This window comes from Castor canadensis, chromosome 11 (genome assembly GCF_047511655.1).
Source record: "Castor canadensis chromosome 11, mCasCan1.hap1v2, whole genome shotgun sequence".
NCBI lineage: Eukaryota > Metazoa > Chordata > Mammalia > Rodentia > Castoridae > Castor > Castor canadensis.
The window spans coordinates 93,014,570-93,039,509 of NC_133396.1; the positions used below are offsets into that span (position 1 = coordinate 93,014,570).

At 36.3% G+C, this 24,940-nt stretch overlaps 1 protein-coding gene across 2 annotated transcripts in view; it reads left to right on the forward strand.

Moving 5' to 3' along the window:
- Positions 1 to 24,940, forward strand: part of Nme7 (NME/NM23 family member 7) — a 191,420-nt gene that overhangs the window by 165,281 nt on the left and 1,199 nt on the right. The window lies entirely within an intron of this gene.

Sequence of the window (24,940 nt, forward strand, 5' to 3'; positions counted from 1 at the left end):
CCTTTAAATTATGTTAATAAAGAATCTATTATTCAGCTGTTGCATGATCATTTGCTGTAATAGAAGCCCATAATGATATTGATATCTTAGACTATGTGTCCTTTTTCTGGGGGAAGGGGTTAAATAACCTGTGTGTGTACTGCTGTTTTAACAGACTTTGTTAACAACTTAACACTTGGAGGTATTCAATTTATTTACTGATATTCCAGTTTGTCTTCTCACTTGAGGAAGATCAATCTGTCTAGTCTCATAGCTCTTCTGCCATTGTTAATTTTGGTCTTCCTCTGATTAATATATGTTTATTGAAAGCCTGTTTGTGCCATTTACTGCACCAGACACTAGGGGTGAATAAGATAGTTTCTACCTTCAAAGAATTAAGTGTTCTGTAGGAAAGACTACTATTGAAATAGATAATTTTCACATCATGAAGTAAACTAGGAGTCTCATCTTCATGGGATAACATGGGAGCCTCTACAGGTTACCCATTTCCTAGCACCAGAGTCAGGTGAGGCTCTTGGAATATAAGAGATCTGCTCTAAGTATTGGGGGAAAGATCTCAAACAAGGAGGGAGTAGAGGGAAAGAGAAAGAGAGGGGAGAAAAACCGAGAAGGGAAGAAAGAGAGAGGGAGGGGCATTTCAGGCCAAGAACACAATGTGTATGCTGGGAAACTGCATGGAGTTTAATATATTAGAGCCTAAATGTAGCCAAGGCTTTTATTCCTTTTGATGACTGGTGAAATTATCTTGCTGTATTTTATCAAGCATTTTTCTTACTAAAGTTTGAAGCTTGAAAACTGAGAAATAAATTCCCAGGAGAAAAAAACTTCTTATCTTATTCTGGCTAGCTGAATATAGTGCAAGATGAGCATTTCTAAGTCAGTCCAAAGTCTTTAAGCATACAGAAGTGATGAGTAGAAGGAGAAGTTAGCAGAGCTTTTAATAATTTTTACTTGATTTGAGCTGGAGTTCAAAGGCAAAAGTTTAAAGTTCAATTTGAATCTTATTGTGCCAGATGGGCTTTCTCTTCACCTTCATTAAAATCTAAAGTATGAGAGAGGTTCAAGAGTGTAGGGATTCAGGTCACAGACTAGAGTTAGGTGATCTGAATTCAAATCCCTCAGTTATCCACCTATTAACTTTCTGACTTGGGCAAAATATTTTGCCTTTCTCATTTCCACCACTTCCAGAATAGAAATAATGAGATTCCACAGTAAGATTTAAATAATACATATAAAGAATTGTATCATCAGAGTTCAATGTAGAAGACAAAAACCACTCTAGGTATTTCAAGAAGAAAGGGATTTAATGCAAAGAAAATCAGTGAAAGGACAAGGATATTAGAAGACCACTAATTTCACACTTGCATTGCTGCAATTGTGATCCAAGGTGGGTGGCTATTCTTGCTGTCATCTCAGACCCAACTGCTAATGTAATTGTCTGTCACAGACATGAAGCTGGTACCAGAACACTGGAATGGTGGGTCCAGGTCCAGCCACTGCCAGCATTCAGCATCTCTCTGACTTGCTTCATAGCAGTAAGGGCCTTTCCCTTCCAAATTTCACATGGTGCGTATAGTTGGTAGAGCCTATTATGTAGCAAGAGCCTCACTGCAAGGAAGTCAGGGGAATGCAGTTTGTAGCTTTCTAGCTACCAACCAGAATGAGTATGGAGTGCAAATTGAAAGACCCAATCTTAGTATCTGCAACAAGAATCAAGTATCTGCTGGGGTGTGACATGCCTAGTAAATGCCCACTAAATGTTTTTTTGCTGCTGTTGATTTATTAGTAGTAGTATAAATAGCGCTTTATATCTAATCATAATTTATTTCTATTAACCTGAATAGTTCAATTTGATTCTATTCTTAAGGGATTCACTAAGGATGCAGTTAAAATTAAATCTTCATCTTTGTTGTGAATCCCATTATTTATAAGCTCTTCTCCCCTCCATCAGTAGGTTAAAAAGCATTAAATCAACTTTCTATGCATTGTTTAATTCAGTTTATACAATTATTAACTTAAATAATGGGACTAAATTAATTCACTGTTTTGTGGTAGGACATGCCTTGCAGCTTTCAAGTGTAAGCTTACTAGGTATCTAGGCACAGGATAAATCTTTCTTGCATGTTTCTCAGTAATTTTGAAATCATTTTATACATGCTAAGGAAGCAGTAATTGCATCAATAGAGCCATGCTTTCAACCACATTATTTTCATTTTTTGCTTCTTTTATTAATTTATTTTTTCTACTCATTGTCTTCTATTCTGATATGCCTTTGGCATCCAGATGTCCTAATAACAAAACATTTGTGGTTTTGTCCACTCATTTTTAAATAAGTAATAAAAGTACAAAATATGATTACAAAATTCTCTGCTTTTTTTTTCTCTGATGTAAGAATGCCTGTCTTCCAAATATCCCATTTAATCTAGAGATTCTTAGATGGAACTTTGTTTTTACTTAGGGAAAAGAAGATCCAATCAGAAGTGACTTATAAAAATATGCCACTACCTTGGCAACTAACTGAGTATACTTAGAAAAATAGAAGGTATATCACTTGTCTTTTGAAGATCAAAGGGAAATATAATGTCGATTCCTCCTATTTTGGCTTGGTGGCATAATTTTTCCCAAGCTATTTTTTTATTCTCTATTTTATGTTTGCTAACTAGTCCAAATATAAAAAAAAAAGATTGCTTATATTCAAAGTCAGTATCAGAAACTAAAATATAAATATTTAGAGTTAATAAAATTGAAAGTATTTTTGATTCATTTATTTATTTCAATAAAATGTTCTTGGATACCTACTTATCTATACTTAAAATCCAGAAGATTATCTGCATTGATTTTTTTTCTCTGCACATTTTATTTCAAGAGTTCTGTGGGGTGAATTACAAAACTAATGAAGAATGATCTATTGGTTAGGAATTAAAGCAAAGATTTTCTTTATGAGTTGAAATTCTCCACACACCATATCTGAGTGATAAATTCCTAGGATATCTCAAGACTAAATAAAACTCTGACAATATTTAATGGTGCAGTAATGGGAGCCATGTAATAGATTATAGAAATTACCTGGACTTCTACTTAATGACTCTGCCACACAGTATTACTGAACGTTTACAGCAGCATTACAAGTTTGGGTCAAGAATTAAACCTAATGTGAAACATTTTTTCATTTTGAGTCCCTGACTTTCAAGAGTCATGCAAACAAGGATAAAATTTTTTTTAAAAAAAAGATCTAGGGGCTTGAATTGTGACTCAAGTGGTAGAAGCCTGCCTAGCAAGTACTGAGTTCAAACCCCAGTACCACCAAAAAAGGAAAAAGAAGAGATATAAACAATAGATTTACAATCTAAAGGAAATGAAGCAAAGAATATTTTTCTCATCTAAACTGACATATAAGGATTTTCACTAGTCCTTTGGGAATGATAGTAAATCAAATGACAAGCATTTTTACAGTTTGAGATTTTATGACTAATTTACATTCCAGGATGATGAATACATACCAGTCTTCCTTGTTCAAGTACATGATATTTTAGTCATGTAGAAACTATCATGCTGGTCTGTTGGGCATTTTTTTCCTAGTATATTCAAAGATTAGATTCAGGTTGCCCAAGTTAAAAATTGTTTCTGCTCACTTAAATCAGCAAATCTAGACAAAAACAATAGGGATTACCCTCTGCTAGAAGATAACAGTATTTTTGTTTTATTATTTTGAGTATTAATTCTCAACTTAGAAGTATTGGTAGAGTTCCACAATATCACTGCAGGACTCAAAAATTCTTTCCACTGCTAGCCTCATGTAAGGGAAATAATAAATTAGTTAAAATTGTAAAAGAACATAGATTAGTGTGTCTTCTACTGGTGTTTTATGAATGTAATCATCAGGACTACTTTGAAATAATACATATTTAATCTCAGCTTCACAGTTTTAAATGTTCAGTTAATAATTAGCACTGAATTTTAAAGTGAAGTACAAGGTTACATTTAAATGCTAAGATTTTTTAAGTGTGTTTTTATTTATTAAAAGGCACTGTTCTTAGAACTGGAGGTATAGCTCATGGTAGAGTACTTGCTGAGGACATGTGAGGCTCTGCATTCAATCTCCATGTGGACACATACACACATGCAACACACACGTTCCATTCTCTTAATATCCCGTAATTTAAATTACGTATTCAATATAATGTTGCCTGTTCAATAAAAGAAATTATTTTTAAACACTCTGGGTCAAAGATTCAGTAAGGTTTTACCTTATTGCCCAGATTATTTGGTCCATTTTTTAATACAATGGCTGGCTGCCTGTTTAACAAAGTAGACTTTTGTTGATTTTAAGACTGGGAGAACTCATGAAATTAATCACATATAGCCAGTTCCTGTGTGCACCAACAACGTAGAGAGACGTTGAGAAAATGCGAAGTGGTAAGTATAACTCTTTTAAGAAATATTACCATGCAGATAATTGAATAAACTGTGGGTTTTAACAAAAAATAAGTGAAGTATTTGTCCGGAGTATTTTAGTTGCTCTGACTCACTGTGGAACCCAAGCCGTTTATGAATAATTGTTACCAAGATCTGACACTCTTGTAGGAGACAGCTGGAAATCTTGATGCCAAGATAAATGAATCAAGAAGGTCGTAGTTAATTTTGCATACAGTTGACATTTTTATCCCTAACCCACTCCCATGCAATATTTGTATGTTATGTTAAATGTAACTCTAATATCCTCATTACTCAGTGGACTTGGCATTCTCACATGAATTAAGAGTGCCAAATCCTGAAACCTCTCATTGAGTGCTGACATCACAGATGCCATTTAAAAGAACAGAGAAAAAGCCCCCAAAATAGCAAAAAATTTTCCCTTTTCATTTGTACTGTAAGATTTAAAAACTTTACAAAAGAATGTGGATCCCAAATGACAGAGTCTAATCTCTTTGCCTTTTGTTAAGAAATGTTATTTTCTTTTGAACTTATATGTACATAGAAGAACCTCTTACCTACCAAGCTAACACTCTGACCTAGGCAGATTCCAAATGACCATCACGACTCCAGCTCTCCAAATGCTAAGTCCTGTCTCTTTCATCCATCTCCTTATTCTATTAACTGAACACTACAGTATTTCCTTTCTACTCCTTTCACCACCTACAATTTACTATCCTATCTCATTTATCTTAATCTTTTCACAGTAACTATGTTTATTTGCTGGAGCTACCATAGCAAATTACCGTAGACTTGTGGCATAAATGATAGAAATTATTCTTCACCATTCTGTAGCCTAGAAGTCCAGGATCAAGGTGTTGACAGGCTTGATTTCTTCTGAGGCCTCGCTTTGGCTAGTGTATGGCCATCTTCTTCATGTGTCTTCACCTGGTCTTCCCTCTGGACCTGTCTGTGTCTCGATCTCTTCTTATAATGACACTAATCACATTAGATTAAGTCCCACCCTCATGCCTTTCATTTTAACGTAATTACTGCTGTAAAGACTCTGTCTCCAAGTGCAGTCACACTGGGAGTTACTGAGGGTTAGTAGTTCAGCAAGTGAACTTGGGAGTAGAAGGAGCATAGTTTAGCATTTAATCAACATTGTGATGTTTGTTTATCATAAGCAGGACCCAATTCTACATTTTAATGACCTCCTCAGGAGGTTCTGGGGGACTATCTCTATCATATGGCATCAGAAGAGCTATGGTAGGAGGAGGTGGTCTTGTTAGAAGGGTGTCCTAAGTCTGTGCTTCACTTCAACTAAGTTCTTCCTGTGAAAACTTTGAAGGGAAATGAGATAAGATTTACTAAGTGTGTTACCATATTTTCTTTATCCACTCATCAGTGGATGGACATTTAACATTGCTTCCATTTCTTGCCTATTCCAAATAGCCTGTAATGAACATGGGGGTGCAGACATCTCTTTGGCACACTGATTTCATTTATTTTGGAATTATACCCACTAGTGAGATTACTGATTCATGCATAGTTCTATTTTTAATGTTTTGAGGAAGCTATGTACAATTTTCCATATTGGTTGAACTAATTTACATTCTCACCAAGAGTATGCAAGGGTCCCCTTTTCTCCACACCCTTGCCAACATTTGTTGTCTCTTTTTAATATTAGCCATTTTTACTGGGATGAGGTAATGTCTTATTGTGGACTATTCAGCCATAAAAATGAATGAAATACTGTCATTTGCAACATGGATGGAACTGGGGGTCATTATGTAAAGTAAAATAAACCAGGCATGGAAAGAAAAGTACTGCATGATATCACTTATATATGGAGTTTTAAAAAGTTGGTCTAATAGAACTGAGAATAGGATGGTGGTTAACAGAAGCTGGGAGAGTATAAGAGAGGGAGGGATGGGGAGTGATTAAACAATGGGTACTAAGGTACAGTAAGATAGTGCTATTGCACAATAAGGTAAATATAAATAATAATGTACTGTACATTTTAGAATGCTTGAAGAAAGGTTTTGAACATTTTCATCATAAATGATGGAATTTAAAGATATGAACATGTTTAACCTATTTAAACATTATGCAATGTGTAAATGTGTCAGAACATTACATGATACCTTATTAACATGTATAATTGCTATGTTTTATGTATCCATTCAAAATAGACTTAAAAATAAAATAAAAGATCTGTGAAGTACCTTTTATGCACCAAATACTGTGCTAAACATTTTATATACATTTATATAATTGAATTCATAAAATGGTTTTACAAGTTAAGAACTATTAGTATTCCTATTTGTGAGCTAAGGACCTAAGATCTGGTAATAATAAATGATTTGCTCAAGACCCCATAGCAAGCAAGCAAAAATGCTGGGATTTAACCCTGTCCATGTCTGACTCCAAAGCTGGTGATTTTTCCATGGCACTTGTTTGTTCTCTCTATAGAAAACAAATGTGTTAATCCATCACTTACTGTAGGTAACTCCCAAATTATCCCATTCTGCACCCCTGATATTTCACTTTGTGTTCTTCTTGACACATCAAGTTTGGGTCAGTAAGCTTTCTTTTTAAAAAAAATGCCTTTTTAAAAATTTTTTTACCAACTCCAAGTGGAATTCTATACAGTTAGAATACTTACTGCAATGATTCCCAGAAAGAAATAATAATTTTTAATATTTTTCTTTTCAGTCATTTCAAAGTGTTTTAAATACTTATTAGTGTATAATAAGCCACTTTAGAACATAGTAGCTTGAAAAAACAACCATTTTATTGCCTCTCACAGTTCTGCAGTTAGCTGGGCTCAGTTGATGCCTTCCTGCCCATGTGATGTGGACTGGGGCTATAGCCACCCAGGGGCTCAGTTGGGTAAGAATGTTCAAGATAGCTCCTTCACATGCCTGAAGTTTTTAGCAGAGGAGAACTCAAAGAGTGGCTTAGCTGGGTGGGACAGGCAAGATTCCCTTTCTCCTTCTCCACCTGGTGGTCTCTCCAGCAAGTTGGCTTCTTACATGGTAGTTTTTAGGACTGCAAAAAGCAGAAGCTTCTAGATCTTCTTAAGGCTTAGGCTAAGCACTGATGCACTATCCCTTCCATTTCATTCTCTTGCTTGAGATGAGTCTCAGACTACCCATATTCCATGTAGGAGGTGACTTTCCAAGGCCACTAATACTTGATGATGTGACTCTTGGGGACATCCTTAGAGACTGGCTATCAGACAGTGCTTGCTAAAGAAAAGAATAGCCTATATCATACTTATGGGGAAAAACTGAAACCATTTCCCCTAAGGTCAGGAATGAGACAAGGATGCCCACTCTCCCCACTCCTATTCAACATAGTTCTGGAATTCCAGCCAGATCAATAAGGCAAGGAGAACAAATAAAGGAATACAAATAGGTAAAGAAATAGTCAGAGTATCACTATTTGCAGATGCCATGATCCTATACCTCAAAGACCCAAAAACTCCTAGGCACCATAGACAGCTTCAGCAATGTGGCAGGATACAAAATCAAGTTACAGAAATAAGTATCCTTTCTATAGACCAACAATGAATAAATTGTGAAAGAATATAGGAAAACAATCCTACTTACAATAGCCTCAAAAAAAAAAAACCCTAAATACCTAGTAATAAACTTAACAGAGGATGCAAATGACCTCTACAAGGAGAACTACAAACCACTGAAGAAAGAGATCGAGGAAGACTACAGAAGATGGAACAATCTTCCATGCTCATGGATTGGCAGAATCAACATAGTAAAAATTGCTATACTACCAAAAGCAATCTACATGTTCAACGCAATTCCCATCATAATCCCAATGACATTTATCACAGAGATTGAAAAATCAACCCTAAAGTTCATTTGGAAACACAAAAGACCACAAATAGCCAAAGCACTACTGAGCAAAAAGAGCAATGCTGGAGGTATCACAATACCCAACTTCAAACTATACTACAGAGTCATAGCAATGAAAACAGCATGGTACTGGCACGAAAACAGCATGGTACTGTCACAAAAACAGATATGAAGACCAGTACAACAGAATAGAGGACCCAACCATGAATCCACACAGCTATGCCCACTTTATTTTTGACAAAGGCACCAAAAAATACAATGGAGAAAAGACAGCCTCTTCAACAAATGTTGCTGGGAAAAGTAATTTTCTACCTGCAGAAAACTGAAACTAGATTCATGCCTGTCACCGTGTACTAGTATCAACTCAAAGTGAATTAGGACCTTAATATCAGGCCCCAAACCTTGCAGTTAGTACACGAAAGAGTAGGGAATACCCTGGAAACCATTGGTATAGGCAAGGACTTCCTTAATAGAACTCCAACAGCCCAGCAACTAAGAGAAAGGATGGACAAATGGGACGACATGAAATTAAAAAGCTTCTGCACAACAAAAGAAATGGTCTCTAAAGTGAAGAGACCACCCACAGAGTGGGAGAAAATATTTCCTAGCTATACATCAGACAAGAGACTGATAGCCAGAATATACAGGGAGCTCAAAAAAACTAACCTCCCTAAAAATTAATGAACCAATAAAGAAGTGGGCAACTAAACTAAACAGAGCCTTTTCAAAGGAAGAAGTCCAAATGGCCAAAAAACACATGAAAAAATGCTCACCATCCCAGGCCATAAAGGAAATGCAAATCTAAACCACACTAAAATTCCACCTCACTCTTGTTAGAATAGCTAGCATCAAGAACACCAAGAACAACAAATGTTGGCAAGGATGCGGGAAAAAGGTACCCGCATACACTGCTGGTGGGAATGTAAACTAGTACAACCACTTTGTTTTTTTTGTTTGTTTGTTTTTTCCAGATTCATCTATTTTTTTATTGTTTTATTATTCATATGTGCACACAAGGCTTGGGTTATTTCTCTTCCCTGCCCCCACCCCCTCCCTTACCACCCACTCTGCCCCCTCCCTCTCCCCCCCACCCCCTCAATACCCAGCAGAAACTATTTTGCCCTTATCTCTAATTTTGTTGAAGAGAGAGTATAAGCAATAATAGGAAGGAACAAGGGTTTTTGCTGGTTGAGATAAGGATAGCCAAACGGGGAGTTGACTCACATTAATTTCCTGAGTGTGTGTGTTACCTTCTAGGTTAATTCTTTTTGATCTAACCTTTTCTCTAGTTCCTGGTCCCCTTCTCCTATTGGCCTCAGTTGCTTTTAAGGTATCTACTTTAGTTTCTCTGCGTTAAGGGCAACAAATGCTAGCTAATTTTTTAGGTGTCTTACCTATCCTCATATCTCCCTTGTGAGTACAACCACTTTGGAAAACAATATGGAGGTCCTTAAAGAACTAAACATAAATCTGCCATATGATCCAGCAATACCACTCCTAGGGATATACCCAAAGGAAGGCAACTCAAGTTATTACAAAGGCTCTTGTACTCCCATGTTTATTGCAGCACTATTCACAATAGCCAAGCTATGGAAACAGCCAAGATGCCCCACTACTGACGAATGGATTAAGAAAATGTGGTATTTATACACAATGGAATTTTACTCAGCCACAAACAATGAAATTTTGTCATTCACAAGTAAATGGATGGGACTGGAGAATCATCTTAAGTGAAGTTAGCCAGGCTCAGAAGGCCAAAAATTGTATGTTCTCCCTCATGCGAATTATAGTCCTAAAACAAATGCAGTAATATTATTGGACATGGTTCACACACTAAGGGAAGACATGCATGGGAGGAATAGAGAAAGGGAAGGAAACCTAAAACTTGAATGTGGTTGATGTGCTCACTATAGAGGAGCGAATAAAATAATCTTAAACTGACAGAGGCCACTATGGAAAGGGGCCCAGGAACTAGTGAAGCGGTCTGGCTGAGATGAACCAATGTGGGTTTCAATACACAAGTGCATGGAAGCAATGCTAGGAATCTCTCTGTATAGCTGTCTTTATCTCGTACTAGAAAAACGCTATGTCTTTCTTATCATCTCCTATATTTTCTCTTCAACAAAATCAGAGAACGTGGGGAACAGGTTTTGCCTGAAAGCAGGGGTTTGGGGCAGGGCGGCAGGGGGGTGGGGGGAAGTGGCCTAACAATGTATAAACAATGTATACACATGAAGAAAATGTAAAAACGATAAAATAAAGAAATGGCATTACCTACATATTAAATATTAAATGATTTTATCAATACAGAACTAAATGGACAAATAGTTTTGAATAGCTTCATAAACAAAGACCAAGATTTTTAGATAATATTTAAATGAAGTCAATGAAAAGAACTTACACAAATATAGTAGATTTAATCTCTACAGGAAGTATAGTCTCCTGGAGACAAATAAGACACAACTTGATGAGAACTTGTAGAGGCTTGAGTATCAATTAAGAAACATAACAAGGCATCAATTTTACCAGCACCAGACTCCATGCTCTTGTTCTTCCTAAGCTATAATTGATATGATTTTGTGCAGCAATTAAAGTCAGGGTTTTTTGCCTCCTTCTTTGGTCAGACAAATAAATAAATGAAATGAAGTAAATAGAGCAAGCCACATTTAAAAACAAAAGTAAGAAACTGTAGTTCACCAGTGACAAGGTTTATTTGTATTTCATTTGGGTTCAATTAGAATTTGTTAAGTACCAAATGTATATTTTATATCATTTACCCAAATATGCTCAATAATTCTTACTCTAATATTAGCTTTCATGTTTTTTAAAATTATCTTTAATTAAATTTTTAATAATAAATATAAAGTCATCCTACATGGTAAATAAGACTATGGACAAAATATCTTCTCCTGTGTATGATCATTATGATTTTAATATTTAGTATCTATCAATGAAAGTTTGTATGTTCACCAGCTAGAGGTATATGTGCTATTTAGACATAACCTGATTTAGATGAGAGGTCAGCAAACCATAGCCCACTGTCCAAACGTGGCCCACTGCCTGATTTTGTAAATAAAGTTTTATTAGAACACAGCCACACCTATTAATTTACATAATGTCTATGGGTATTTTTCTAGCTAAGGTCTATGGCAAAGTTGAATAGTGGCAACAGAGATTGCATGGCCTAAAATATTTACTGCTTTTTAACAGGAAAAGTTTTCTCACCCCTGATTTAGATAATTACACTGGCTATCAATTAATTCACCAAAGGTTTTATTTGTTTTCTGTTGGTTAGTTTGCAGCTTAAAACTTTAAGATTTGAGATTCTACAAGTGTGAATGAAGGTTGGGATGGGAGAGGAAGGCCCAGGGAGAATATTATGGACAAAAGGAACTGCATATGTAAAGACCTAGAAATGTGGCAGAGGATGGAGTAATTAGATAATTTTGAAATTAGACTAACTGGCATTTAAAATCTGAAGGGAATTGTGTTTATGGTAGCATTGGTAGAAGTGTTATATAGAATTTGGAATCATTTCTGTTTCATATTTTATTTTCTAAGTAAGGAGGGATTTACGTAGACTCAAATACCAAAATTACAGGTGTGTACCACCGTACCTGGCCTCATACACACCATTTCTAAATTCTAGATGTTGTGAGTCTTCTTGGCTTCTCCCTCTTGTATTTTCTACTATTCTACCACAGCCAGGAATATTTCTTAAAGTATAAACCAGATTATATCATTCTTTTTTGAAGCCTTTTAAATGACTTTTTGTTTTATTTATGATGAAATGAAACTCCTTTCAAGAACAATTTGGTGTTTGTCTTATTCCATTGAGCCTTACCCTCATTCCACTTTCCTGCCTGCACATTTACTATGTCCTAGGCATAAAGGATTTTTGTTTGTTCTCTCTCTCTCTCTCTCTCTTTCTCTCTCTCTCTCTCTCTTTCTAGTTTTAAACTCAGGACCTGTGCTCTACCACTTGAACCATACCTCCAACTTTAAAAAAAAAATTTTTTTGCTTTACTTTTCGGATAGGGTCTCTCACTTTTTGTCCAGGCTCTCCTCAAATTGTGGATCTTCCCACCAATGCCTCTCATGTAGCTGGGATTACAGCTCAATTTTTTAAATGAGAATATAATGCTTTACCATTTAAAATCATTCATTTTACCCTCACAACAACCCTGAGAAGTAGGCAGCACAGATATTTTTCTCACTGAACAGATGAAGAAAGTAAATCTTAGGGTAGTTAACTGGTGTTCCCAAGGTTCTACAGTTAGTAACTAACTTTTTGTCCAGGCTGGCTTCAGACCTCGATCCTCCCAATCTCTGCCTCTATAGTAGCTAAAATTACAGACATGGACCATCACATCTGGCCTTCTTTCTCTCTCTTGATCATAGAAACTTTCATCTCAGGATCTCGCTGCTTGCTAATCTGTCTTAAATGCTCATTCTCAGATCTCTCTTTTGGGTGCTCCTTTTAATATTTCAGAGGTCTTCAAATTCATTATTTCTTCAGAGAGTTCTTCATTAACTACTGTTGCTCTTTTTCCACAGCATGTCAGTGTCATAGCCAGTCTTTCAAAATTCTCTTTAGAGCGTTAGTAGCACTCTAGATATTTTTTAAAAATAGATTTGCTCATTGTTTTTTTTTCTAGAATGCAATAAGTTTGGATCCTTACATATATTATTGTTGTTGCATTCTAGTTCTTAGCACAGTACCTAACACATTAGCACTCTGTAACAATGTTATGAGGGGAGGAAATAACAGTATAGGATACCTATAAATTCATGAACATGAATTCCTATTCATGAACATGGTAAAATATTTTTCTTTTCCTCTAAATTTCCTTAATTCTGGTATTGATCTCAGTGAAATAGAAATCTTAAACTTCAGTATTTCCTTTGTTATTCATTTTCAGAAATGGAAAACACATAGGAAAAAGAAAGTGATAGAATTGATAGGATGGTACAAAACTTTCTCAGGTCTCTTTCAGTTCTTAATTTCCATGACTCTAATTTTCCAAACTACTCACTTGATTTTCAGTCAGTTGACTTAACCAGAATAGCCAATGTCCTCCTTCAAATTCACTATTAAAATTGTGATTGACTCAAAGAACAGTTGTATGGAACCCATTAATTTGTATAATGCATATGTATTAATAATTACAATAATAAAAAAGAGAAAGAAAGTGCAACCTGGTCAGAAAAGTATTCCATGCTTGAAAAGAGCTTCTCAGGAAAACAGAATAGGTTATTTTCTATATTTTCTTTTTTTTCCAAAATCAACTGAAATGTATTCTGCTGCAGGTAGTTCTATCTCTGATATAAGAGTCCTAAGTCCTAGGCAAGGTGCCTGCACTGAAGAAACCACCATCAAAATTAGCACTAATTAGCTCCCTTCATAATGATTGCATCTAAAGGGTAAGGATTGAGTTTTCAATGAAGAAAAAACTTATCCTAGAGTCTGAAAAAGAACAAGGTCAGGCTAAAATTCTTTAGCTGATGAAATATAAGGAAGTTGACAGACAAGAATAGGTAGTTCTGAATCCTTGTATATGGAAGATTTTCTTTCTGACACTGATTTGACTTCATTCTTTTTAGATTATTCTTCATGTTTTAGCATAAAGGATGATAGCAATGGAAAATAACATATAATTGGGCTACTCCATGTTTTACTTTAGTGTGGTAGCAGCATAACACATTCAGTTAAAATTAAGTTCCTAGGGCTCAAATTCTTGCTGTGCTTCCTAACTGTCTATGGGAATCTAAACCTTAGTTTCTTTAACAGTCAAACAGAGATGATAATTATGATCAGTAAATATTATGAATATTGAATGTGGTAATGGACTTGTAAAAAGCAGTTAAAACAGTGCTATTCTTGTTAACGTTGTTGTTGTTATTGTTGTTAGAATTTGGCTGCTGGGATCAGAAATGCCACAAGTAGAACAAACTGGAGGAGTTTTGGGGTTTTTTTCCCAGTACTTGGTGGAGGTTTTCTTATCATAAAAAAGAAGTCACGAGGTAGGCAGGGTTTGCATTAGTTCAATAATCTTAATCTTTTCCTAGTGGTTGCCTCTTAGTTCCAAAGTAGCCATTCTCTCTCTAGCATCATGTGCTCATTCCAGGCCGAAAGGACTCCAGGGCAAAGGGCAAAATGATATGACCAACTGAGTGTACCTTCTAAGGAGCTTTCTTCTAAGCCCTACCCAATAATATTTGCTTGTGTGACAGAGATCAGAATTGAGTCCCATTTTCCCTCCCCTCACTTATATAATAGAGCTATGCGCTTTGCTGCTCCAACAAAATCATCTTTATTTAACTGAAAAGGAGAATGAATACCAGCAATCTCTACCACATTATTTTCAGTGTTGTTATTGCTACCATACCTTCTGTTTTCTAGAAACACCACCATTTTTCCTCTGTTGTAATGTTCTCAGAGAGAATCCATAGAAAGACCCTCTCTCTGTGTTCTAAAACACTTCTTGAATCCATCAACAATCATTTCAAAAATAGTACCAAGGTAATGTACTAATTGTAGAGTCACCTATATTTTACTTGATTGGATATTGTTTTAACCTTTGTTGTTACCATTCAGTGATAGACAGTTTAAGAGAAAAATATGAAACATTAGTTGAAATAAATTAGCCAGAATTTTAAATAGGAGTATATTACATAATAGTATAATAACAGTTATATTATTCAAAAAGCTATAAAGTAAGAAACAAGCTACTCTAAATAAAAACCTTCAAACTGATAAAGTTTTAAGCAATTTATATTCTATACTATTCCAGAAACTCAAAGAAATTTGGAGTTATTTATAGATCACTAATATTGTTCATGTTTGAAAATAAATTAAGGTTAGTTAACCATAGAAGTTTTTATCTGAAGCATGTCCTGTCACACTTACCTCTTTCTGGAAGTCACTGTCACTTTCCTGTTTTAACAGGAATATAGCCACTCATTTCTTTCTTTTCTGAGATCATCTCCAGTTATTTAATACCTAAATTGCAAAACAGCTGTGGTCTTTGCTTGCTTAGAATTAGAATCCTTTCTATTTTGTACATGAATGAGTTTGTTATTGTTATATCAGCATGATTGGCAGAAGACAGTAAAGGATATTTGCAATAAACCTTTTTAGTGTCTGGCCAGTTGGAGAAAGTGATCAATAACAGTTGTGAAAAAGAAAACACTTGATTACTAAGTGGTTATGGTTGACTGTATGTGTAGAAGTGAGAAATGTGATGGATTGTACTTTACCCTCAAGGAGGTACAGGTATAAAAGAAAGGACATTGCAAGTGGTAAAATCCTATGTCTGCATTTGGGTGTCATGAAAGGAGGCTTGATTGGGGACAAATTGTACCATAGTGGACTGTACATAGGCTTCATGAGAAGTTTTTATGCAAGACAGAGAACCATGACAGTTTTGAGCTGGAGAATTAATGAGTGTTTAGGGAAGCAACATATAGCTCAGAGACTGCTTTGCTCGGTGACAATGGTGGCAAGGGACACAGAAGAGGGGCTAGAGCTTCTGTGTCTTAGCATTAGCTGGCTGATTTGTCTCTCTCACCTGCAGTTATCTCCCCAGGCCACTGTCTCTCTATCAGGAGCACTGGGCACTTCATCTCAGAGCAATTATCCCAATTCATCTTACCCAGGAACTATACAATAAACTCTTTAACTACACAAGAACAGCTTGGAAATTCTCTCAGCATATTTGGCCCTGGATAATTTTTTTGCTAGTAGCAGTAAGAAAAGTTTTCTGGAAAGTAAGTGATTGACTTTTACAGCATTCTTATGAGAGATTTATAATGCTCCTTCAGGATCTCCAATTTGTTCTTCAAAACGTATGTCAACATTAGTGACATGATCCTATTTCAACCCTTTAAATATTTGAGTGTAGGAAGTAATTTTTCCTTAAATCTTAAATTACCTCAGTATTTGCTCACTTATTTCTCTCCAGATTTAAGTGAAAAACTTTTTCCCTGCCATTTCCTTTATTATCTAATGAACACTAATTATATATTCTCTCAATCTATATTTGATCTAATTTAAGAGCTTCTTAAAAAAAATTTTCTCATCTGTCCTTATTTGTTTAAAAAGGCAACCCATCTTCTAAAGAATTTTAGTTGCTGTGTTCTATTATTTTCATCTTGGAACATTGCTAACTGGAATGTGGATGAACATAGAACACGAACTTCCCAAGGGAAAAAATAAACTGCTTTTCCAAAAGGGTTTAATTTCTAGTCTCTTTTATGAGGATACTCACCACTGATGGCCTCCCAGGCTGCACTTGCCTGTTTAGCCCGTTTTTTGGAACCACCAGGACTCTTCAAGATACTTTTCCAAAGTCACTGTTATGGAACTCATCCTATAAGCCTACTTTGATTTTGTTCCTTGAAAATACCCAAGAGTACCCTGTTGAGGTTTTCACTGTTTAATTTTCTGTCTGCATTCCCCATTGCCTCTTGTAAGGCCTTTTCATTTCATTGGCGTGTAATTCATGTTGAGCTTCTCTAATGCACTATGAATACCAGCAAAAGCCAAATTAAACTAGATTTTCCTTCTTTCCTTCAGGTCACTTATGGTGACATCACATACGTTTGGCTCCAGCCCTGATTTCTGGGTCACCTACTCTGACTATCAAAAGCAGTGATTTGCAACTCCATTTTACACCAGAAGTGTCTGTGGAGATTATGAAAAATGAGGTTGTCTAGAACCTCCCCAACACCTAATGAACCAGACTCTCCTGGGCTGGGTTCTAAGCTTCTGAGATTTTTATTGTTGTTTATTTTGTTTTGTGTTTTTAAAGCTCCATAGTAATTCTCATTAATAGCCAGATTGAAGATCTCAAGAACTGTCACTAATCTCAAGAACTTCTTTACTGAAGCCATTTTTTTTTAAAAGGCTAGAACACGTTCTCTCTCCCTTGTGGGGAGTCAGGAATCATGAATTTCTAGTATGAAGCTCACTTGAGTTTTGTTCCAGCTGAGAGGTTGGATCTCTCCACCTCACTGTATCTGACCCGTAGCAGAGCCCATCCTGAGCAGTATTCCCAAAGTGGGAACATTGGGTCTGTCAGCTTTGCACAATGTGCAGCAACTTTATAATTCTACCCGTTAAACTTATGTGAACACTCAACCCACTGAGGTAGACTTTATTGTCTTCAGTTTTTAGATTTGGAAAAAAAAACTCAGAGAATTTAATTGACTTGTTTATGAAATAGCAACTAGACAATTCTTCCAATTCCAAATCTACTACTCTTTCCATTCTTTCTACTGATTATTATTTTTAGTCACTTTATTTTAAAATAATTTCAGATTTACAGAAAAATTTTGAAAATGGACTTTCCACAAATCCTTAATTCATATTCCCAAAATGTTAACATTCTACCATGTTATGTAACTATCCTTTTCCCCCTCCTTGTGCATATGTGTGTTTATTTTACATATACTGAAAGTAATATTACAGATATAATTCCCTTTATCTCTCAATGCTTCAGTGTATATTTCCTTAAAATATAGTCTCTTCTATCACCACAGAACAGAAATTAGAAGTCATGAAAGTAACACCAATGCAATACTATTATATATGTTCAGACATACAAATTTTCATAGCAAAAGAAAAAAATATTTCTGGTCCAGGATCCCATTTTGCATTTGGTTCACATGTGCCTTTACTGCCGGAGTATGCAAAGTTTCCTCATTCTGGCTTTGTCATTTATGACCTAATTAATTATATATGCTATCTTCTGATGGGCAGGAACTGCCCCAACAGTTCTGGTTTCAGGCATTATGAAATTAGGCTATATGCTATAGAATAGTAAAGTTATTGATTTTATTTAAATCCAACAGTGATAAAAATCAAACAAGTCTTCAAATTAATCTTCTAAGTACTCAGATAAACATATAACAGGATGGGGTACAACATGAGAACATTTAGGAACCAATGATAATATGTATTATGTAGTAATTGCCATATGCTGGGCACTATTTTTAATGCCTTCTACATAATAATTTATTTAATCTCCATAACAGCCCTATGTAGTGTGGTATTATATCACAGATGTGTAATCTAAGGAACAGAGAAATTAAGTATCTTGTTCAAGGTCTGTCCGCCAGGAAATAGCGGGACCCAGAGTCAAGGTCCAACAGCTACGCCCCATCCCTAGAGTGAGCTTATAACTAGCATATGCTAAACCCGGGACATTAAACAGTCACGTGTCCTTCACCAAGTTTTTAGCTCACAAAACCTCAGTTTCATGGACTTAAAAGTGGGATTGATAATACCTACTTGGTAAAGGTAGTTGTAAAGATACACAGAATAATCTTCTAAAGCACTTAGTATGTAGCAAGAACTCTGTTTTTAAGAGTAAATCTTAAAATGTAAATACTTAAAAATTATCTGTGATTCACACTGAGATGTGATAACTCTTAGAGAATAGGCTTTTTGTTTGTTTGTTTTGTTTTAATCATTAGGGGTTGGGGAGGAGAAGAGAACAGACTTGGCCATCTATTCACAATTTTAGATTTTTTGAGGGACTAGAGAGGGATCAGCTACAACCAAAACTACCTTTAAGGCAGAAGAAGCCAAATAATACTATATCCTGAAATAAGATTTTAGAATGAATTTTTGAAAAGTTCTCCTGTGTCTTTAAAGAAGGTAAATGTTTTCCATTAAGAGAGAAAGGTCAGTACCACTCTGCTTTGGGCAAAGGAGCTTAAAGCTTCATGCTTTTAAAAAAAAAGGGACTTGTTACCATTAGTAGGTGGCATGCAGAGGAATCAAGAGGTCTTTAAGAGAAAACTATGAGGATGTTGGTTTTCTAGAATTATAGAAATATGTAAGTGTGAAATATTCACTTTGTCTTAAAGCATTTCAAATATGGTCTCTGAACCTATCAAAAAGATAAGCTTGTGTGAGATAGTCTTATGTCTGAATTAGTTCCACTTTTTTTTTTAGTTTATAAATAGATTTGTGGGAGTACATGTACAGCCTGAGGGCTTTATGGGCTCAGCTACAGTTGTATCCAAGGACAGATTTTTCATCTCATTTAAATCAAAGCTCAAATATTGCCTTGAGCTTTACCACCTGGCAAACTCTAGACTTCCTGCAGTTATCACCTCTTCCTCACAACTGTCCACTTCTAAATATTTTGGGAGTGAAAATAAGTAATGATGTGGAGAAGGAAGATGAAAAGGAGGAAGGGAGCCCAACATAGGTTAGGAAGGATTCAAGGCTCACTCATGTCAGGCCTGTTGGAGCCTCCTCCTACCATCCCCATTGCATAAGGCATCTCTTCCTCATACCTGCTCAAGGCTGTGTGTAAGATGCTATCTCAGGTCCCTTATTCCACTCTTTGGGCCTCTGCCAGCAAGCATCTTCCTTTGTCTGCCTCACTCTGCAGCTTCCCAGACCTGCCAAAGTCTCAATGCTTATTTTAAAAGCAGCTATTTCAACCACATTTTCCATTCAGCCAATAGGGCAAGTATGCTAAAGAAACTCTAGTTAGAGGCCCTTGACTATGCAAAACTAGAGCAGAATAAAAAGATGAGCCTTTATTCAAAATGCGTTAGTAATTTCAAGACAGTGACAGTAGAATATTAAGTCAAACACAGGGCCCTTCTAAATACATGGCCCTGTGTGTCAGCACAGAATACTGTAGGGCAGGAAAGGCAGAGGTAGCTGTAAGGGACTCATGTGAGTTGAATATTGGTACTCTATTAGAAATACAGATGCACTTAAAACTCAGTGTCATATTATTGGAAAGTTAATAAAATTGTACCTCAAAGGTTAGATTGACTGGGTTTTATATGAAAATCTATCTAGAATAACAGCACAAGCACACACTCTGTTTTAGTGCTGAAACTCCTTAGCAGTAGAATAGAAGTTCCCCAAATGTCCAAGCACATTTTTACTCTAAAAACTAATAAAAAAAATTGACCCCACAGATATCTAAACCCAACATTGAGAACCATTTGAACGTAGATGGCTAAGCTTTACTTCCAAGGTTTCTGATTCAGTCGCCTGTGGAGGAATCAGGGCATCAGAAAAGTGAAGTACCATTGGAGCCCATGAGCCAAAACCATGATTATTAAATTCTCCAAAAGAAATTTCATGCTAGATCCATATACTAGGAGCTCCACCAAGGAGTGGCAGGCAGTAGCAGAATCAGTAGTAGAATCTCTAGGTCCATTTTTGCTAGTCTGTATGCTCAGGGTGAACTTGAGAAACTCTGTGGAAATCTATGCTTAAACCAGCTACAGAAAATTTACATAGATTTGAAATTCCACTGTTACAGAATTTTTGATGATTTCGATCCACTCATCAACAAACAGAGACTACTCTAAAGATGATAGAGCCAGTGTAGCGTAAATTGGAAGATACAGGTTCAAGTCCTGGTCCTACCACCTCAGCAAGTTCCCCATCTTCTTATGGGGATATCATGGGACCTGAGTTAGGACCCTCTTTTATAAGAAATGAGGGAACCATCTTCACAGAGCATTCATCAAGGAGATGAGATTTATATGTGAAATTAGGCTATATGCTATAGAATAGTAAAGTTATTGATTTTATTTAAATCCAACAGTGAAAAAAATCAAACAAGCCTTCAAATTAATCTTCTAAGTACTCAGATATAATTACCCATTGGCCAATCAATTGCATATTAAGCTAAATTTTCTTTTCCTTCATCTATGATAAATCTAACTTATCCTCAAAACTCAGGTTGAATTTTAACCTCTTTGTGAAATATTTTGTGTCTCCCCAGATAATTTTTTTGTTTCTACCTTAAACACTACAGTGATTTTATTTGATCACATGAATTTCCTCTTTCCAGATTTAAGAGATTTCTGAGAAGCAAGTCTCATCTGTGTTTGAATTACTGTGGATTGGATGTGCTCAGTATGTTAGTTAAATGAATAATTGGCAGAAGGAAAGAAGGAAGTTTAGACCATGTAAGACTTTTAGAAGTGTAAAAGCAAACATTTCAGGAGAAACAGGGATCTTGTGTGTCTGAACAATCCCATCCCCCTGTTCATAGTGCTAGATATATAATAGGTGGCCTGGAATAAATTTGCAAACAAAAGAAGAAAGGCCTTCTCTAGGCAAAGGTTCTGGTAGTCATGAACTTCCCCTTATGCCATGTATTATTTTCAGTAGTACAATCCGAAAGTGTTAGCTAGGCACTGGTGGTTTATGTCTGTAATCATAGCTACTCAGGAGGCAGAGATCAGGAGGATTGTGGTTCGAAGCCAGCCTGGGGCAAGTTGTTCAAGAGAGACCCTCTCTCAAAAAAACTCATCACAAAAGAGGGTTGGCAAAGTGGCTCAAGCCCTGAGAGTACCTGCCTAGCAAGTATGAGGCCCTGAGTTTAAATCCCAGTACTGCCAAAAAAAGTGTCACTTAACCACCAGAGGCTCCCCTGCAGAATCATTAGCACCCTCCAGGCCTGACACTGGCTCCTTAGAACCCTAGTCATTTTAGAACCCTGTTCCTTATCAAAAGGACTGGTTCCTATATCCCATTCCTGCAGCACTGTCCCATAGTCCTCCAGTATGTGCTAATTTAATAACCATAAATTCCTATACAAGTTATGGGCACTAAAGGGCAGATGAGATGGTTCATTCATGTGAATGAAATATTTAATCTCTGAAGTGCTTAGGCCAAATGATAGACCCAATAATGATTATATCTGGCACTGTGACTGATACTCACGTTACCTCATGCTCCACCTGACCTATATAGAGCCAACACTAGAGAGAAAAGTATATGTTTCCTGGGAAAAGATAACCTTTTATAGGGTTCCTATAAGGCAAGTTTACAGAAGTTTATAAAGGTTTTGTGGTGGGGCAAGCTGGAGATAGTTATAATTTTATATGAATATGGATCTTTTTATTTATTTTGTGATTAAATAAAAATGACTGGATTCTGTAATCAAAGAGAGTCAGACCTTAATATACTTAATCCCTCAGGACAGATTGATGCTTAAAGTGTCTTGGAGCAAAATAAGAGTAAAAACATGAGCCAAGATACCTGCCTTGGTCCAACACTGTTTCTTTCACATTAAGAAGGTAAATAGTTGCTAACTGGAACCACCAATTGGAAGAATAACAGTTATTTTCTATTTTCTTGGTCATTTTTCCCAGTGTAGACCCCAGAGGACTATAGGTAATGAAGTCCTCTCTTAAAGAAGAAAAGAGCCAGGTTTTCTCTATTGAATCTGAAGCCAAGATCTTTTTACTCAATTGATTAAAACTGTTCATAAATGTTCCTTGGGAATTTTCTCTTTGTACGCATAAGGTCCTGAGTCCTGGATTTTCAAGGTAACCATATCTGGTTCTTTACCATGAGCCAAACATACACAGATATGGAACTGTTAGTGATACCTTTAAAAGCCAGGAATTTGGGCTGTGATTGAGCTTTGAAAGGTTCTGATAACTGGACTTTTGTCTCTAATCACTAATAGTGTTTGTAATTTAGAGCTGGAGTAGTTCCCTCTGGTAATAAGTGCAGCCTGAGCAGACAGGGCACACTGTTGTTCTAAAATAGGTAAGGTTCAAATTAAATTTGGTGTAAACTGGTACAGAGCTAAAAGCCTCGGCTTCTGTTAATGCTGTTCTTTCAAGCAGAGTCCTCAATTTTATTTATCAGCCATTTGTCACTTTCATGATGCTTATCATATTTAAGTACCATCTGAGGTTTTTTTTTTTTTTTTACTGTTTTTCTTTAAATCCAGTCATTGCTATACATGAATACATTTATTTTATTACACTAAATGGAAAAGTAGTATTCCCTAACTGTAGGTAATAAATAAAATGAAAACAAAAGTTATTAAATTCTAGCTAGCTGATATTGCTTGCCTAAGGTTCTGAGCCCAAGGTCTGTCTCCCTTTATTTGAAAGGGAAATTAACCTGGAGTGAGGACACTGAGTGCCATGGTGCAGTTTTCCTGCAGTTAGTGTAACCAGTGGGGAAAAAAGCTATCTTTTCTTTCTTAACTATATCAGTGCTCAAGGTAGTACCTACCCAACCTTTCAGAAACATGGCTTTGGAAAACTCATTCCCTTTGTATTCAGTGTAAGAAACTAAGCATTTGATTGTCTGGACTTGTATAAAGATTCCTTCCTTAAATGGGATACAAACACCCCAAGGGAGGTAAATGGCACTCTCCATATATCCCAGAAATGTCATCTAATAAGGGTTGGAATAAATTATTATGAGAAGAGAAAGACATGTACAAATGCATGAATGCCAGGAAATATGCAAGTACTTAACATTAATATTGGCTGCACTGTCTGTTTTGCACAATGGATCTACTCCCCGCTATTAGAAGCCTGCATAGTACTGCAAGCACACAGTAGGTGATCAAGAAGTTATCTGTTGAATCATCTAATGCAAATTGCATTCCCAAATCTCTCGATCCTGATACAATCCTAAAATCATGAGTGAGAAATGGATGGGGCCGACTCTTGAGAGTCTCAAGAGTCTCGAGAGAGAATCTTGAAGGAGGTTGGTGAGAGGCAAAGAGCTTGTATGTGGAGTTCTTACAAACACAAAAACTAGGAAACAAAGTATGAAAACATTGGGTTTCTCACCAAGGCTGTGACCTTTAAATAGTCTAAAATGCAAATTACCTTCCAATTTGAATAAATTCTCCCCTTTCCTTAGCTCAAAGCCCCCATTCTTCTTATTCACAAACATCATGAATATTAATGAACTGATGTGTAAACAGAATGGACACTCTTGGTACAGGAGTGATATCCTCTTTTCATAAATATGTAGGTTACCTTTTGAGAACCCCCATTTCATGTAAGGATGTTATTGGTTTACAGGTTTTGCTGTACTTCCAGATAATTGAGGAGCTCTCGTAAAAACTTTAAAAATAGGCAGTGTATCCTTTTCCAACAAAAGTTACCTTTTCCTATTTTTTTTGTTAAATGGAATCATTGTTCCATTGTTCCTCTTGTGTTAATTTGGCCTCTCACAGTTTGCTGCTGTAGAGAGAGCAGTTTCAGGAAGTTTTTGGTTTGGGGGGTTTTTTGGGGGGCGGAGGGAGGGCAAGGTCTTGCTCTGTAGTCCAGGCTGGTCTTAAATTTACTAGGTAGCCCAGGCTGGCCTGAAACTGACTATGTAGCCCAGGCTAGGCTGGAATCTCAAGCCTCCTGCCTCAACCTCCCAAGTGCTAGGATTATAAATGTGCACCATTACACTCAGCCCCATTGTTTAAAGAATAAACAAGAGATGCAAATCAGGATTATAAGTGCAGAGTAATAGGTAAGAACTGAAGCTGTCACTGGGATTTTGAAATTAGCTGTGTTGTCATAGTCCCAACCCTGGCCTAGGCTCTCTGAAGAGGGAAGCCCTCCCAAAGGGCCAGGGCCAGATCAAGGGAACTGGTTTCTCAGGATAGGAGGGATTTGCTTGAGCTGTGGTTGCACAGGCCTTGTAAAAAGGTTCCCATTTTCAGAAGTATGATGTCATGATTTTAATTTGGATATTTCTCATGTTGGTTAAGTGATACAGAATCTTCAGCTCAATTATTCCTGGCAGATGTTTTTCAGAAAGCTGATTTTTGTCTTCTCTCACACTAAGACTAATTTTTAAAATACAGTTAAATAGGACTTAGGCCAAACCCTAAACAAAA